At 47.5% G+C, this 18286-nt stretch overlaps 1 pseudogene; it reads right to left on the reverse strand.

The window, feature by feature from the left end:
• Positions 1-10803: 10803 nt before the first annotated feature.
• LOC114610439 overlaps positions 10804-18286 on the reverse strand; it is a 10453-nt pseudogene continuing 2970 nt past the window's right edge.

Raw genomic sequence — 18286 nt, forward strand, 5'->3', positions numbered from 1 at the left:
TGGCTTCTGTCCAGATGTCCCAAGATGGGTGCTGTCAGTGGGTTTGTGGGTACTTTCTGTAAACTTGCTATAATGCAGGCCATGGAGTAATGAGGCTGTGGGTGGCTCAGTTTTCTAAACAGAGACATGATGATATAGAATTTCAGAGTTCAGCAGGCCCAGCTAAGCAATGTGATTTTTGTTGTAAGGGTTCTTATTATGGTAGCCCTGACAAAGTCCTTTCTCGAAACTCTGAGTTGCAGGGAACCTATTACCTGACAAGGTAACCCCTTTCCATTTTTCAGACTATATACCCCAGGCTAGCCACCAATTCTTATGTAGCCCAGGGGTAGCCTCAAGCTAGTATATCTAGAGTGTTTTTCTTTTAAAATTACATCTATGTATATACATACATGTATGTATTTATGTATCTATATGTGTATGTATGTGTATATGTATGTATGTATGTATGTATGTATATATGTATGTATATATGTATGTATGTGTGTATGTGTATATGTATGTGTATATATGTGTGTGTGTATGTATGTATGTATGTATGTATGTATGTATGTATGTGGTGCACATGCCATAGCTCTCTTGTGGAAGCCAGAGGACAGCTTGCAGGAGTTGGTTCTCTCTTTCTACCACATGAGTTCTAGAGATTGGACTCTATCTTGACAAGTGCCTTCACCCTGAGTCCTCTTGCCAACCCTGGAGATTGTATTTTTATTAATGCAGTTTCTAAACCATAGTAGCCTATGGGGAGTAGACACTAAGTAAATACCTTTCCCATCTATACTGAATTAACTCTTTAGCTGATGATCACACAGCTCTTAGTGTCTCATTCCATAGCCCCCTGGTTGTTCTGGAACTTGCCATGTAAATCAGGCTGGCCCCAAACTCACAGAGATTCCCTTGCCTCTGCTCTGCCACCACATCTGACTCAGTTCCCTGACATTTCCTATACTTCAATTCAGGGGAACATTGCCACAGATGCCCACACTCCACGGTCCGATGTCTGTAAACCTTCCTGGCCTCCTGAGCTCTTCCTGGTCTGAGTCTGTCATCCAGCATGTTAACCCTCCCAGTCCTGTGTCAACCACAGACATGAAGAGATGTTTTCTATGTCTTCTTCAAGGTTTCCTGCTTAAGAGTCAAAGAGCACAGTGGCTCCTGAGAGAACTATCTGGAAAGAATCATTTCAGTGAGCTTCCTTCAAATAGAGACTACAGCCACCATTGGTGCTGACTCCTGCCTGTAATCCTAACAAGCACCTGAGAGACCAGAAAGACAGGGTAGGGGGTTCTAGGCTAGCCTGGACTACAAAGAAAGACCCAGTCTTTTTTTTTTTTTTTTAATTAAAGCAAATAGAATGGAGACTGCAGTTGATTGCTTGTTATTCTTTTTGTTTGTTTGTGTGTGTGTGTGTGTGTGCGTGTGTGTGTGTGCCCAACCTGTACATGTACATGTGGAGGCCAATAGAGAGTCTTTCTCTATCAATCTCCACCTTAATGCCTTGAGAAAGGCTCTCACTAAACCAGAATCTTGTTTGTTTGTTTGTTTGTTTGGTTGGTTGGTTTTTGGACACAGCATCTCACTATATAGCCCAAGATGGCTTCAAACTCTCAATGACCTCACCTCAGTCCCCCAAGATTGGAATCACAGCTGTCTGCCAACATAACCAGGTGGCCAAACTTGTTGGTTCAGGCCTGTAGTCCAGATGTTGGGAGACTGAGGAAGACCATCACATATATGAGGCTAGCCTAGGCTAGACTGAGACTTGGTCTCAAGAAGAAAAAAAGAGAAGATGGGTGTGGTGGCACATGCCTTTAACCCCTGAGGTGGGAATTTCTGGTTTTTTTGGAGACACAGTTGTGTCTTGTGATGTTCTTCCGGTAGCTATCTTATAAGACAGTGCTTTGCTGAAGCAGACATAGGAGAGAATGCTTTGCTGAGAACAGACACGTGGTGTTTTTCTGGAGGCTGCCTGGTGAAAGGGCATGTGATGTTTTGCTGGAGCAGACACTTGAGAGGGCACACGATGTTTGGAGAGACTCTAAGTATAGCCGAATAGACAGTGGGCAAAGCTCTGGCATTCACCTTACCACTTTTCACTAGTCTTCAATGGGCTTCCCTGATGCTAGTCTTTGCTGATGATGCTCTGGCATTGGTTTGCCTTGCTTTCTTCTCTGATCTTTGCTTGTTATGACTTCATAGAGAAAGACACACCAAAGAACTTCTGGAGGTGTTTTGGCTGTTTCCTTTTGCTTCAGCAGACTCGTGCTGATCAGTGGAACCTCTCAGACATTTCTGGATCGAGCTGTTGCTGATGATTTGAGTGGATTGGATGTCTGACAGCAAAGATTGGAATCACCCTAGAGAACAACTTCTAACAGGCCCATGACCCCCTTGTCCTGTTAGCCATCTTCCTGCCTGACCTTTTGATGTAAGAGAGGTTTGAAGTATTTAAGAACATTTATTAGAGTAGGTTTTGAAAAATATAAACCGGGCTGGAGAGATGGCTCAGTGGTTAAGAGCACTGACTGCTCTTCCAGAGGTCCTGAGTTGAAATCCCAGCAACCACATGGTGGCTCACAACCATCCGTAATGAGATTCGATGCCCTCTTCTGGTGTGTCTGAAGACAGCTACAGTGTACTCATAAGTAAAATAAATAAATCTTAAAAAAAAAAAAAAGAAAGAAAAGAAAAATATAAACCTAGAAATCCCAGTATTTGGGAGGAAGAGGCAGATGGATCTCTGTGAGTTCAAGGCCAGCCTCCTCTATGTAGAGAACTCCAGGACAGCCAGGGCTGCTACACAGTGAGACTCTGTCTCAAAAAGAAGGAGGAGAGGAGGAAAAAGTAAAGAACGGAGGGAAGGAGGAGGAAAGGAATGAAAGAAAGCAAAGCACTGTGAGTCTGGCTTTTGTTTGTTTTTTGATTGACAAGGTCTTGCCCTGTTTCTCAGCCTGGCTTTGAATTCCGGGGGCTTAGGCACTCCTCCTGCCCAACGGCAGCCTCCTACAGGCCCCTCTGTGCCCAGCCATGCTTTCATTTCAACATTTCGCCATTGTTAAAGAAGTCTGGAAGCTTATTTTCTGAAAGGTATCTGCAATAAAACCATCTTACTTTCCAAAGACGCAGAGCTGGAGCCTCTGAGGAGAGCAAAACCAAATCTGCCACAGACTGACGACGATTCCCACAGAACCTTACCACATGTTCTCAGCCACGGAAGCGTTTAGAACAAGTACAGCCTCCCGGGGAGAGGCTTTGAAGTGAATATCCTCAAAGAGAGAGAAATGGCTCCGGGTATTTGCTTATAGATTTCCCTCATTATTTGATAGTCAAACTGCACATCATCTAAGAGTTTCGAGTCCCAGAGGACAGGACCTATGTGATGGGCATATTCTTGGCTCATTTGTTAGAGTGTTAGGCCAGGAGAGCTCAGCCTTAAGCCCCCCAAAAGGGCTATTTATATTCACCATGAGATGAACCCTTAACCTCTGAGATCAGTCATGGGGAGGCAGGTGAACAAAGGAAGATACACAAGGTGACCAATTCCCAACATCTCAAAACACAGACCAGACTGATGGAAGATGGATCCCATTGACTTCCTATCATAACGGACGTGCAGAAAATATGAACCCACAGTAAGCTCGTGCGTCGGCTTTGCAGTGATCTGCTGAGCTGAGGCAGCCTGGACGCCAGCCAGAGCCGAGGACGGTTGATAAAACACAGTTTCTGTGGATTTCCTCCCTGGTGCTCAAGCTCAGAGCCTCAGAGCCCAGGGCTTCTCCCGTCTGTCCCTAATGTCCAGTCCGTCACCAGGCTTTTCTCTGTCCGTAGTCAGTCTTTATTTGCTCTTTTATCTCAGGCCTTCCTTTGCTTGTCCCTGACGTCTAGTCTGTCCCTTATAAAATGTATCCTCTGTGTCACCACATGACCACTAAATTCATCTTCCCCTAAAGGAGAAAGGAAAAGAAAGAGCTGGGCATAGTGGCACACGTCTTTAATCCCAGCACTGGGGAGGCAGAGGCAGGCGTATCTCTAAGTTCTAGGACAGTCAGGGCTACATAGAGAGACCCTGCCCTTCCCCAAAAGGCCTGTTTCAAACATATACAAACACACAAGGGCAAGGGGTAGAGGAGCCAACAGGGACACACATGTGTGTTTTCAAGTGTCTTTGTCGCTGGCAGTGGTGGCACACGCCTTTAATCCCAGCACATGGGAGGCAGAGGCAGGAGGATTTCTGAGTTCAAGGCCAGCCTGGTCTACAGAGTGAGTTCCAGGACAGCCAGGGCTATACAGAGAAACCCTGTCTCGAAAAAACAACAACAAAAAAAATCAAGTGTCCTTGTCTATGCATTTGACCCTCTTTAAGTCCCCACTATAGACCCAGCCAAACACTCTTTGAGGACTCCCTGCCTCTGTGGGATATCCTCAGCTACATTATGCAGGTCTGCATCCCACTCCATGCCACCCTCTAACTTACAAATATCCTGGGCTCTGTGGCTCTTTTTAGGGGGTGACCCTGCTTGTAGTCATGAAGCGCCTTTCCTTGGAGCTGGGTGTTAGCCTGTACTGTTCATTTGGCACCAAGTGCATGCACTCCTTGAATGATCTGTAGGCTTCTAAAAATAATTATGGGGAGGGCACATGTGCCCTGGAGCGTGTGGAGGTCAGAGCAGAACCCGAGGAATTGGTTTTCTCCTTCAAACGTATGTGATCTAGAGATCAACCTCAGAGCATAAGACTTGGTGGCAAGCACCCACTGAGCTGTCTCGCTGGCCCAGGGTGTAGTTTTTGAAGTACCTCCTCCTTGTTGTTGTTCACACAGAGCTTGAAGACTGTCATAGCAGCCTACATTTGTCCTCCCCGTGCTTTGAAAGTAGAGACAAGGAGACTCAGGAGTTCAAGGTTATCCTCAACTATGTAGAGAATCTGAGGTAAGCCTAGGGTACATGAAACCCTATGGAACTGACTGAGGAATGGGAACGAGGGAGGATGGCAGGTACAAAGGAAGGGACTAAAAACCCTACCAAGGTCATAGTTGGGTGTGAGCGTACATCTCTGGTATCCAAGAACTCCTCCAGCTACAGCAGGAGGGCCTCAGCGTGTCAGCTGTTGGTTTCAAGAGGAATGTCCTGTGCATCCCTTCTGCCACAGGATGAACTAAATGATCATTTACTTTATGCCCATTTTACTGATGAGAAAACAAAGGCTTAGACAGAGTACACCCTTCCCCTGCCGACATCCAGCTACTCAGTCTGATCCCCTTGACTCTCCCTCACCCTGCTGCGGCCACATTTGAACCGGGTAGTCCCAAGACTTTGGCAGCCACGGTGGTGCTGATGAGAACCAATGTAAACCATACACAGGAAGTGAGGCTTTGGTCTGCTTACGCTTTTTAGCGTCTGATAACTTCACTCTTGCTCACAAGTGTGCATGAATGCAATCCTTTCTTGAGCAAGCAGGAAAAATGAGCTGCAAAGTCATGTTGGTACTTGTGTTTGGCTTTTAAAAGCTCCTTCTTCTCTCCACTGTATTTCTTTAGGGACATGGGGTGTGAAGAAGCAGCGTCTACTCAGGACAGCCGGAGTGTTGGAGATTCTCCTGTGTTTCTGAGTCACCGGCCTGGCCAGAAATCTGTAAAGTTCAACTTCTAGGTACCTAGCTAGCCAGGGCTGAGAAGCATTCTGATGGGAAGGGAGAAGAGAGTTGCACGTTCTCAAGAATCGGGTCAAGTTAGGGTTGCAGTGGGGAACCCCAGCGTCTCCATGGCTTCGGAAGATAATAAGCATTGCATGCGTTCAGGCTCCACGGACAGCACAGGCAGCTGATGTCACCCAGCTGGGGTGGAGGGGATAATAGCAGAGACAAAGAGAGAGGAGGCAGGAGGAGCCAGCGTCAAAGATGGGACCGCCACGGAGGGATTGACTGGAGAGACAGGAGCGGGAAAGAGATGTAAATTTCAAGGGACAGACTGTGAACCATCTCTCCTTCCTGACCCTAAGCTGGCAGGCCGAAAGCTTCACCAGCTTGCCTGGGGTTCAGAGGTACATGCACCAGCACCCTCCGACTCTAGTGCTGTCTCCAAGGCCCAGAGGACAATGCAGAGCTGAGGGGGACAGTCAGTGCCGGTTTCCTATGGTTTCCCCAGGAGTTGCCGGTTTCCTGGGGTCATTCCCTTGCAACCCTCCAAGAGTTCCCTCCCCAAAGACCCCAGCCTGGCTCCTGCAGCCCTGTCTCCTCCATTCTCCCATCGCTCTGAAGGGGCTCCCAGCTCCCTAATGCTCTCTGGAGTCTGTCTGAGCCATCCATCAAGGGTGGCAGGCGGAGGGAAACATGAAAAAGAGCCTATTTGGCTATTAACATCCCCTCCTGCTTTGTTGTCTCTCTCCTCCCCACTCCCCTACCAGCCCCCAACCCCCTAGCTCCCTACCCCCCCCAACCCCCCCTTTGCAGGAGACAAAACCAGACTGACAAGCTGAAGACTCAAACATTAATCAAACTGCGCTCCGGAACAACCTTTCCCTCGCATTAATAAATACATTTGCGGCCCCTCATTGGACAGTTGGCCTAATTTGTTTCTTTTTCGCAGGGTGGGGGGGAGCCACCGAGCCCGCGCTCCCCCCAGCTCCCAGCAGCCCGGCGCAAAGCAGATGTTCCACCGCGGACGCGGAGCTGCGCTGAGCCTCGCGCCCCGGAGGCCGCGGTTGCCATGGCGACGGCCGGGCCGCCTGCTGTCGCCGAGCACGCTGTCTCGCCCGCTCAGTGATTACCTCCATCTCTGCAGCGTTCGCCATACGGCCGGGATTCTAATCAGTTCCCCTCCCCCTCCCCTCCTCTGCCCAGCCCACTATCCCTTAACCCCCACCCCCACCCCACCCCAGCACCATCTTTGTAGGAACCCATTAAGCGCTGCGGCTGCATCCTAGCAAGTGTTCAAGCTGAGAGCTCGAAGTGTCCTGAGCTCACTCCTCTGTTTGGGGATGACTGGCTCTAGTGTGGAAATGGTTCCCACCCCTATTCTCCTAGCCGTCTTAGGGAGGACTGGGTCTCCAGGGCTCAGCTTCCAACACGGTCCCTGAAGGTTATGCTTTCTGAGTTATGTAGAGGCAGGTTCCCTAAGGTCCCTGGGGGGCAGTAAGACAGGCTGCCATAGTTACCCTTGCCTTCAGGCCAGAGGCTCTCATCCAGTAGGTCCCGACACTTTTGGGGGTCTAAAGATCCATTTACCAGGGTCCCATATCAGATCTCCTACATATTAAATATTTACATTACACTCCATAACAGTAGCAAAATTACAGGCATGAAGTAGCAACAAAATAATTTTATGGGTGAGGGTCACCACAATATAGTGAATTAAGCCAAAGGGTTGCAGCTTTAGGAAGGTTGAGAACCCCTGCTCTAGGCCGGCAAACAGGCAGGCCTCTGTCATTTTGGCTTTGAAGATGCTGGACCTGGAGGTGAGGGGTGGGGGCAAAACACATGATTTCCGGGTCATTTACAGAGCCAGACCTAGCTGTGGTATTTCAGACTAAGGAGAAGGTAAAGCATGGTGGTCGCTTGGTACGTAGGTAAGCTGAGACCTTTGGAGACCCAGGCAAGCCTTGGCTACACTGAGTCCCAGGCCAGCCTGAACACACTGTCCTTCTCCTCCCAAAAAAAAATAAAAAAAAATAAATTAAAAAAAAAAAAAAGCAACAACAGTCTACGAGGAGAAAGGGGAAGTACATTCAATCCTTGCAGACCTGGCCTGCTTTACTCCTGTGGTTCTTGGGACCATAATCTCACATGCAATGGCCTCAGTCCTCACAGGCTGAGCATAGCTCCTTTACGGGTGGTCTCTGATAGACTCCCAGCTGGTTACTTTGCAAGAAGCCCCGAAAAACCATTCCAAGCTTGATTGGGAGGAGGGCCAACAATGTTTAGGGATTTGCGGTGCCTAGAAATCTTTCTACTGGGAAGGACAGTCTTCTCCTTGAGACCCCGAGGTTGAGCTGCAAGACCTCAAATGTAACTCTCCTTTCCAAACATTCCCGATTTCAGGAGATATGGGGTAAAAAAACAGAAGCCATGGACAAGACAGCCCCAAGGAGGAGCCTGTGGTGTGTGTGTGTGTGTGTGTGTGTGTGTGTGTGTACTGCAGAACTCTGAAAGCCAGCAGGGAGGAGAGATTCCAAGAACAGACCTCACATCTCTTCCTAAATCACAAACCAGGAAGCCCAAGGTGGTTGAAGGGGGAAAAATAGTTTTGCTTAAAGGAAAAGACCCCTTGGAGTGATTTAAAGCAGAAGCATGCATATTCTAGAGGATTTTTGATGCAGGAAAACATGATGCTTTTAAACACTCCGTCACTGTGTACCCAAAGCCAGCCCCTCCCACTGCTTGCCGGCTCTCCAGAGTCTGTCAAAAAACCTCATGTTAGACCCCAAAGTCCTTTGAGATCTAGAATGACCCTCCATGTTATAGGTGAGAAGCTGGGACCCAGAGAAGTGTTCTAGCCGGCCTTAGACCCCATAGCTGGCAAACAGTAGGACCTGCCTGTCTGTTGCTGCTCTGATGGCTGCTGGACCTGGGGGGGGGGGGCTTTCTTTCCTTGGAAGCCACTGGCTTGACAGTTCTGGTTTCCAAGAGGCACAGACAGAATCTCAAAAATCTCAGGCCTTTCCAAGCTCCTAGTCACCCCTGTCCCCTGAAGCCCTGTCACCTGAAGACATCTACACCAGAGTGACAGCTCTGGCCCTAGCTGGCCTGGGGCCTCTCCCCAGGGGTTGGTGAGTGGGGAGGGGACTTTTTGTGGGGCCTTCTTCAGTCGATTGTCTGCAGCTCTGTCTTTGTCTGTCTGTCAGTCAGAAGGGAACCACTGAGGGGAGAGGTCAGGCCGGTCACTGGACAAGCAGAAAGAAGCCTGTCCCCATCAGGGAAGGGTTGGGGAGAGGGCTCCCTCCTCCCCACCACCAACCCCCACCCGCTTTCCCAGCTCTTTAGCTGGCTCCCCTAGGGAATTACAGGCTCTGCTGATTTCAGAACCAGGGCAGCAACTGCCAGCAAAAGCTCTTGTCTTCCTGCACTGCAAAACCTTGGGTCCTCATTGAAAGGTTTCTCCCTTACCCTGGCCTGTCTGCAGGAAGAGGGTGTGAAGGGGTCTACCTCAAGACTAACAAGGGGGGGGGGTCTACAAATCTCCTCCTCCAGTGACTCTACTCCAGTACCTACTTATGTCTCTGCTCCCCAGGCTCCCACACCCCCCACCCCCAACTACAATCACACTCAGTGCCATCCCGGGAGAATCCATTTCCAACCTACACTCCACTGTACACTGACGCATCTCCCCAGATCGCGCCGTTTTCAGTCTCCCTTACTTCCTCCTGCTCAGGAATCCATCTCCCCAGATTCGACTGTTTTCAGGCTTCTCACACACACATTCTCTCTCTACCCCCAACCCCCTGTACACGAACTGTCTCCCCAGATCCTGCTGTTTCCAGGTTCCCCTATATTACCCTGGTACACAAATTGGCCTCTTCGGATTCGGCAGTTTCCAGAACCCCCTTGCTCTCTCACCAGGCAGTTCTATCTCCCCAGATTCAGCTGTTTTCAGGCTGCCCTTATTTGCCCTGTACACGGAGACCTCTCAGGTTCTACCGTTTCAAGGCCCCCCCACCCCCCATTTCCCTTGTACACGGATCAGTCTCCGGTGTCTGTCGATCCCAGCTGCCTCGGGGCTTCAGTGGGTTTAAGGAGAGTGGAAGGAAGAGAGTCAGGAAGAGGAGGAGAAAACACTGTCATCCGGGATAGCCCTTATTCACTTCTCCCGTGACCCAGAGCCCTAAGGGGCTTGCGCTCACGCAGTCTCTGGGCCTCGGCTCCTACAAATAGATCCTTTAAGACCATTTGCCCTGAGACTTCCTAATTCCCTCCTCCTTGCGGCTGCTCCAGGTCTGAGCCTCAAGCTGAGCAACCCCTGAGACCCATCTCGTGAGCTGCTCGTCCCAGTGCTCAGCGCTTCTCCCTGCTAATCTTGTCCTCTAGGCCCCTTTGTCTCTCCCACCCGCTGCACCTGAGCCCCCCGCCCCTCAGTTTATTCACACGGAGCTTAAGGGAGACTCCAGATGCCCCCACCCCCAGCAAAGAGGGATCTGGAGTCAAAGACCCACGTTTGATTTACTTCCCCTTTGTCTTAGTTTGCAGAATAGGGTGTTTCACCTACAGGCTCTGGAAACTATGCCTGGGCTGGCATTGCAGCGTGGCTCTCCAGGCTGAGTAAACAATTGTTTGCTCCCCATCTCACAGAAGCAGAGGGCCTGGATCCCTGGTCTTCCTAGGCAGGGCCAGGGCGGTGGTCTGCAAGGATTTTTAGGATTCTTGTATTCTCCGACCGATTATTAACGGATTAATCGTTAGGATCTCAGTCTGCCGCTGAAGTTTGTGTTCTCAGGTTTGGAAGTCGGGTTGGCTTTGAACTTACAGCGACCCTCCTGCCTTGAAGAGGTGTGAACCACTGCACACACCTTTGGGCTGATTTCAATACCACCCCCAAAATTTCTGCTCTGCTGGTTCCCCATCTCCTTCCTCTGCTCACACACCCTACTGCCCATTGGCCTAATTCCAGCCATTTTGGCACCCATAACAGACAGGTCTTACTGCCCTAGGATCATTCTGAGTCCACCGGGGAACAAACAGGAAGGGTGGACCCAGTGGGGTCAGGGCAGTGGCCTAATTAAAGACACACCTTATTCATGGGGAAGCCCGCACGTGGATTCCTGCCCCATTGTTTCAGGGCCCAGGAGCCGAGAACAGACTCGATTTTCCTACCTGTCAAGCGTAGATGATGTCTATCTCATGGAGGTGGGGCTTGGGGGAGTAAAGAAAGTTACATAAAGGAGCTAGAATATGTCCGCAGAGCTTGACAAATACAAGTTGTAAATTATACTGTTGTAAATAGGTCTTATTAGAACTTTGTGGGATTTTTCTTTTTCTCTTTATGCATATATCTTCCTTTGTTTGAAAAAATAGCAGGAAAAAGCGCTTGTTTATTATTTTATTGTCCCTGTTATCATCATCATCTCTATCACCATCATCATCATCACCATCATCATCATGTTTTGCTTTTTTGAGGCAAGGTCTCACAAAGTCCGGGTTGGTCTTAAACGCTATTTGTAATTGAAGATGACATTGACCATTGACATTGAATGCTCTCTCTCTTTCTCTCTTTTTTAATAAGATTTATTTATTTTATGTATGTGAGTACACAGTAGCTGTCTTCAGACACACCAGAAGAGGGCATCAGATCTCATGACAGATGGTTGTGAGCCACCATGTGGTTGCTGGGAGTTGAACTCAGGACCTCTAGAAGAGCAGTCTGTCCTCTTAACCACTGAAACATCTCTCCAGTCTGAACTCTCTCTCTCTCTCTCTTTTTCAAAAACCAGACTAATTCATTTATTTTTCTTGTATAAAAGCCCTCTGTGGTAGCCACAGCTGGAGCCTGGGTCCTCTGAACAGAGGCTCTGGTGCGGGTCTTCACAAGATGATCAGTGAATTCCTGATAAGGAGACTTGGTAAACACAGTCTCTTTCCAGAGGTCGGGGGTCAGCAGGTAGCTGTAGGTCTTGGAGATGGCATCGAAGGTGGCCTTGGCAAAGTTGTCCAGGGTGGCAGTGCGGCCCCTGGCTGAAGTGTAGCAGTCGTCTATGCTGGCCATCATCAGGAGCTTCTTGGGCACAGGAGCAGAGAGAGTGCCAGTGCCTCTGGGGGCAAGGATGAGCCACAGAGCCACAGGAGCCTGTCACCAGGCAAGGAACAGTGTGGGGCTTGCCAATCTTGTTCCCCCAGTAGCCTCTCCGCACAGGGACAATGGAGAGCTTGGCCAAGATGATGCTCCTCAGATGGCAGTGGCAACTTCCTTGGAGCACTTAACACTAAGACCAGTGTGACCACTGTAGTCCCCAACAGCGACACAAGCCTTGAACCTGGTCTGCTGGCCAGCCCGAGTCTGCTTCTGCACTGACAAAATCTTCAGAACTTTATCCTTTAGGGATGCACCCAGGAAAAAGTCAATGATCTCAGACTCCTTAATGGGCAGGGAGAACAAGTAGATCTCCTCCAAGGACTTGATCTTCATGTCCTTAACCAGGCGGTCCAGCCTGGTGACGGGATCCACTCCTTGTCTTCAGCTTTTCCTCCACGAGCCCCGCGGCCTCGACCACACTTCTGTCTCTAAGACCACTGCGGAAACCTCCTAATCCTGCTTCCACTTACACACACACACACACACACACACACACACACCCGTCTTCCCGACCCTCCTGCTGCACCAGTGTCAGCCATCATTTCCTGTTTTCCAGAGAGAGGAGGAGGAGGAAGAAGAAGAAGAGGAAGAGGAAGAGGAAAGAGGAGGAAGAAGAACAGAAGGAAGAAGAAGCAACGGCAGCAGCAATGACATTGAACTCTTGGTTCCCCCACACACACCTTCCCCGGCTCCACATCCCAAGTGTACCACCTCTGTAATTTCCTTATTAAGGAACAGGGCTACTAGGGCAGGGGCAATGGCTCAGTAGGTAAAGTAACTACGGTATAAGCCTCAGGAATTGAGGACAGAGTCCTAGAACCAAGTGTAGCACTGACTCTGTGGCTCCACAGGAGGGGTAGAGACAGGCAGATCCTGGGCACTGCAGGGCCACAGTGTGACTGAAATAGTGAGCTTCCAGTTTAGTGAGAGATCTTGTCTCAAAATATAGTGTGAGATGCTACAGAGATGACTTGGGAGTTAAAACACTTGTTCTCGCCAAGGATTCCAGGTAACTCCCAAGGGTGGGTGGCCCAAAACCATCTGTCACTCCAGTTCCAGGGGATCTGACGCCCTCTTCTGGCTTCCAAGGGCACCAGGCACACACACGGTACACATACATATACATATATACACACACATGCATACACACATACATACATACAGGCAAACACTTAAACACATAAAACAAATCTAAGAAATAATACACTGGAGCGAAGCCAGGCGGTGGTGGTGCACGCCTTTAATCTCGGCACTTGGGAGGCAGAGGCAGGTGGATTTCTGAGTTCGAGGCCAGCCTGGTCTACAGAGTGAGTTCCAGGACAGCCAGAGATACACAGAGAAACCCTGTCTTGGAAAACAACAACAACAACAAAATACATTGGAGCACAATGGAAGATAGCAGCCTCCATACGTAGATACACATATGCACACAAATTTTTTAAAATGCTACTAAAAGCTACAGATGTAACTCAGTTGTAGACAGTTTGCCTACCACACACAGGCTTGTGAGTTCATATCCAGAACAGAAGCAAACAATTAATGGACTGGATATGAACAGCAACTGTACAAAATATCTATAGGTGAATGCATCTATAAATAACATCTAATATGTAATATCTGAGAATTGAATACTTATTTTAAAGCTTAAAAGGAATGAATTCTAACGTAAATGAATTCACATGACTGAATCGGCAGTGGCGGCTCACACATTTGATCCCAGCACTTGGGAGGCAGAAGCAGGTGGATCTCTGAGTTTGTGGCTAGCTTGCAAGATCTACAGAGTGAGTTCCTGGACAGCCAAGGCTACACAGAGAGACCTTGTCTTGGAAAACAAAGTAAAAAGCAAATAAAACAACGACAAAAATCACATGACTGGAGATGCAGATCAACTGGCAGAGTGCTTACTCAGTGCTCACAAATCCCTGAATTCAGTCCCTGGCCCCACGTAAGGAGGGGGTGCTGCACACGTCTATAATCTCAGTGCTTGGGAACTGGATGCAGAGGGTCGGAACTAGGGCATCCTAGGTTACATAGGGAGTTCAAGGCCAGGCTGGTCTACATACCCAGTTCCAGTGTACCCTCATCTTGAAGGTCGCAGGATTGTCTATACATGGAATTAAACCTGGGACTTAATGCGTGTTGGTTAAGTGCTCTACCAGTGAGCACACCCCTCATCTCTCTCTGAGAAGGAAAATAGAAAGTATAAATTGGGATTTTTTTTTTATTTAGGAATTCTGCTACCATTTTAAATGCCTAGGACGTCATCCATTGTCAAGGAAATGTGACTTATGAATTGTAGGTTCTGATGCCCTTAAAAAAAGGTGGGGGGGGGGATAGAAAAGGGCTGGAGAGATGGTTCAGTGGTTAAGGGCACTGATTATTCTTCCAGAGGTCCTGAGTTCAATTCCCAGCAACCACGTGGTGGCTCACAACCATCTGTAATGGGATCTGATGCCCTCTTCTGGTGTGTCTGAGGACAGAGACTGAATACTCATATACATAAATAAATCTCTTTTAAAAAAGAAAGAAAGGGGAAAACAAAAGCTGCTAGCATATTGCTGTACTCAACAGCACTGAGGAAGTGGAGACAGGGGGATTGTGAGTTCAAGACCAGCTTGGGCTACATAGGGATACTTTGTTTCAAAATTCAAATGAGAGAGAGGTGGTGGCCAGGCACACTGTCATTCCTGCACAAGCTCTGCTCCTTGTTAGCTCTGTGACATCTGATGGCTCAGACTTCAGGCTTCTATTTCATCTCCTGAGGGCTCCAGGCTTGTTCTCCCTGTCTCGCTAAAGCACCTTTTCTGCCTTGCAGTATAAACTTTATCGAGCGTGGGAATTCCTTGGCTACTGCTCCAACCTGCCGCTACTCCAGAGAAAGAGTCAGATCTCCAGAGCTGGAGGGGAAGGTCTGGTTTTCCTGAGTTCTTTATATCAGACCATTTGTTCTGCACACAGCTGTGCCAGGTTCTGAGGATCAAAGCCTTGGTGTAGGACGGTATTTACCTGGGGTTTCTAGGCCATTTCTAGAAATGGGCTCCAATGTTCAGCCCCTGCCCAGAGAAAGGTCCTTCATGATTGGTCCCTTTGGCCTGATGCTTGATCACAGCCTGGCTAAGGAGACTGTAAATGGAGCTTGTCTTACAGCGCCACCTTCTGGGAAAATCTGACGGCCTCATTTTCTGACTTCCGTTACCGGAACATTGAGATGGGTTAGGGATTTGGAAGTGTGTGTGTGTGTGTGTGTGTGTGTGTGTGTGTGTGTGTGTGTGTGTATGGGGTATTATTATTAGTGTGTGCACACTCAGTCATGAAGATGTCATAGGGCCCATGTGGAGGTCAGAGGACAATTTTCAGAAGTCAGCTCTCTCCTTCCTCTGTGGGTTCTGAACATGGAACTTGTTATAAAGCCTGCTCCACAAGCCCTTCCGTTCACCGAGGCATTTCGCAGACCCGTGGAGACAGTTTGTGATTTCTGTTTTTTTTATACCATCTACTTCTCCAGGTTCCAAATCCTTAGATTTCCCACCACCTTCTGGAAGGAGATGTTCCAGGAGCCTGCCAGGCATCCAGCCTCAGGGAGCACCCTCAGAGTGGTAGGGATGGGTGGTCCTCCACCTCATGGAGGTTGAGAAACAGTTGTGGCAAGTCTCTACCAATCAATTACCCACCCCATGCGTTCTCAACACACCCACCAAGGCTCCCTCACATGCACTGAGAGGCTGCTGTCTGGAAGCAGGAGCATCCTTTTCGGGATGTCTAGAGAGTTTTCTATGCTGGGGGTGTACAAAAAGCCTCACATGTGCTAAGCACACTATCTAACTAAACTTCAGCCCCAAGCCCTCATACTTTCAAGTTAAATCCTGGGTTCAGGTGAAGAGAAATCATGCTGGCCAAATATCATCAGATTTTCTCACTTGCTACAGTTTTTCCTTTAGGGAGGATGTGTGCACGCGCGCGCTTGCTTACACACACACACACACACACACACACACACACACACACACGTGCATGCCTGTGTGCCTGTTTCCAGACTGGTGCTATAAGGATGATCAAGGAACACTAAATATAAGGATAGAGGTGAATTTATTTTTTGTTTTGTTTTGAAACGAGGTCTCATTATATAGCTCTGGCTGTTCCAGAACTCACTCTGTAGACCAGGCTAGCCTCTAACTCACAGTAATTCAACCTGCCTCTGCCTCCCAAGTGCTGAAATTATAAACGTGCACCGTCATACCTGTCTTTTGAATTGATTGTTCTAAAGATACTTTCCAGAATTTAAAATGCCCAGATCATTAACAGTGATGAAGTGGTCTCTTTGAAACGATTGACTGGAACCGTGTTTCACTAGAAAACACCAAGTCGGGGGCTGGAAAAATGGCTCTGTGATTAAGAGCACTGACTGCTCTTCCAGAGGTCCTGAGTTCAATTCCCAGCAACCACATGATGACTCACAACCATCTGTCACGAGATCTGATGCCCTCTTCTGTTGTGTGTAAAGATAGGGGCAGTGTGCTCATAAAAAAAACCAACAAAACAAAACAAAAACAAAATAAAGACCACCAAGTCTTCAGGCTTTCAGAATGGACTTGATCACTGCAAGCTGTCTGGTGGCTAAGACTGGCAAAAAAAAAAAAATCCTGGAGGGTGCTGTTTTATCCTATTTGTATATTTATTTTGATTTTTGGAGACAGAGTTTCATGTAGCTCAGGCAGGCCTCCGACTTGTTATTTAGATGAAGCTGGCCTTGAATTCCTGATCTTTCTACCTCCACTTCTCTGTAGACCAGAGTAGCCTCCTCAACCTCACAGAGATGTAAACAAACAAACAAAAGCAAAAACGTTTCTTTTTCCTTCCCCCTCTCCCCCAGCCCCGAGACAGGGTTTACCTGACTAGCTTTGAATCCACTTTTGTAGACCAGTCTGGTCCTACCTCTACTTCTTAAGTGCTGGAGTTAAAAAAAGAACTATACCACATCAGGTTGGTGGTATCTTGGACAGAGCACGCAACAGTTTTAAAGGCATGGCTGTACGTGAGTATATCTATATCTAATATCTAATAAATGAATATTGAATATGCAGTTTAAAGCATGAACTTAGAGGAATGAATGCTAATCTATATAAATTCACCTACCGGAGAGGGAGGTCAACGGGCAGAGTGCTGGCTCAGCACCCACAAATCCCCAGGTTTGATCCTTACCCCTGAATAAACAGGGCATGCTCACACCTGTAATCCCAGCACTGAGAGGTGGATCAGAACTTCAGGGTCATCCTAGGCTACACACCCAGTTTTAGTGCACCTTCAATGGGATGGTTGCAGTGTATCTATATATCTCTATAGCACACAACCTTGGACAAAGCACTGTGCCATTGAGTACTTTAACTGTTTGAGAGTCTTCAGCTGATCCTGTTTTTCTTGACAAAAAACAATAATAAAAACATTAATGAATATAAATAAAGAGGAAGTTCCCATTGGCATTCAGTCAAAGTGTCCAGCTCAGAACAGCCAGTTAGTAAATGTCTATTGGAAAAACTCATTCTGAAAGGTTTTCTGTTTGTTTGTTTGTTTGTTTGTTTGTTTGTTTTTCAAGACAGAGGTTCTCTGTGTAGCCCTGGCTATCCTGTAACTCACTTTGTAAACTAGGGTGGCCTCGAACTCATAGAGATCTACATGCCCCTGCCTCCTGAGTGCTGAGACTAAAGGCATGCAGCACCATACCTGGCCAAAAAAAAAATAATAATAATGCTTTTAAAAAAGATCGATTTATATATATGAGTGCTACATTTGTATATATGCCAGAAGAGGCATCAGGTCCCATCACAGATGGTTGTGAGCCACCAGGTGGTAGCTGGGAACTGAACTCAGGACCTCTGGAAGAGCAGCCAGTGCTCATAGCTACTCTGAGCCATCTCTCCAGCCTCCTATTTGTATCAAAAGGATTTTAATGTTAGTATTATGATTTTTAGTATTAGTATTTTAGTATTTAGTTAGTATTAGAATTTTAATGTTAGTCAGTACACTTTGTTTTTTTCCACCAAATAGCCTGTGCAGAGGGATCCCATTCAACTGCATGTACATCTAAAGTCTACGCCCTCACCACCAGTCTCATCTCCTTGGGTCCTCATCTAAGACGAAGGAGAGATTGGGAACTAGATGCAGACCATGCAAGTGATGGTAGAATATAATTTGGCAACTACTTGTTCAACTTTTTTGTTGAAAATACTTACTAAAAAGAACACACATCTTATGTATTAAAACTGAATTCCTATCACTTCTTAGATAGAAGGTTTGATTTTTTTAAAAGACTTATTTATGTATGTATATGAGTGCTATTTGCATGTATGACTGCATAACAGAAGAGGACATTAGATCCTAATATATATATATGTATTAGGGATATATATTAGGTTATATTATATATATTAGGATTATATTAGGATTATATATATATAACACACACAAAACAAAAAAAACTCACACAAACCAATCAAACCTTCTCTCTAAGAAGTG

The sequence above is a fragment of the Grammomys surdaster genome, unplaced genomic scaffold, assembly GCF_004785775.1.
Source record: "Grammomys surdaster isolate TR1022 unplaced genomic scaffold, NIH_TR_1.0 126048, whole genome shotgun sequence".
NCBI classification, from domain to species: domain Eukaryota; kingdom Metazoa; phylum Chordata; class Mammalia; order Rodentia; family Muridae; genus Grammomys; species Grammomys surdaster.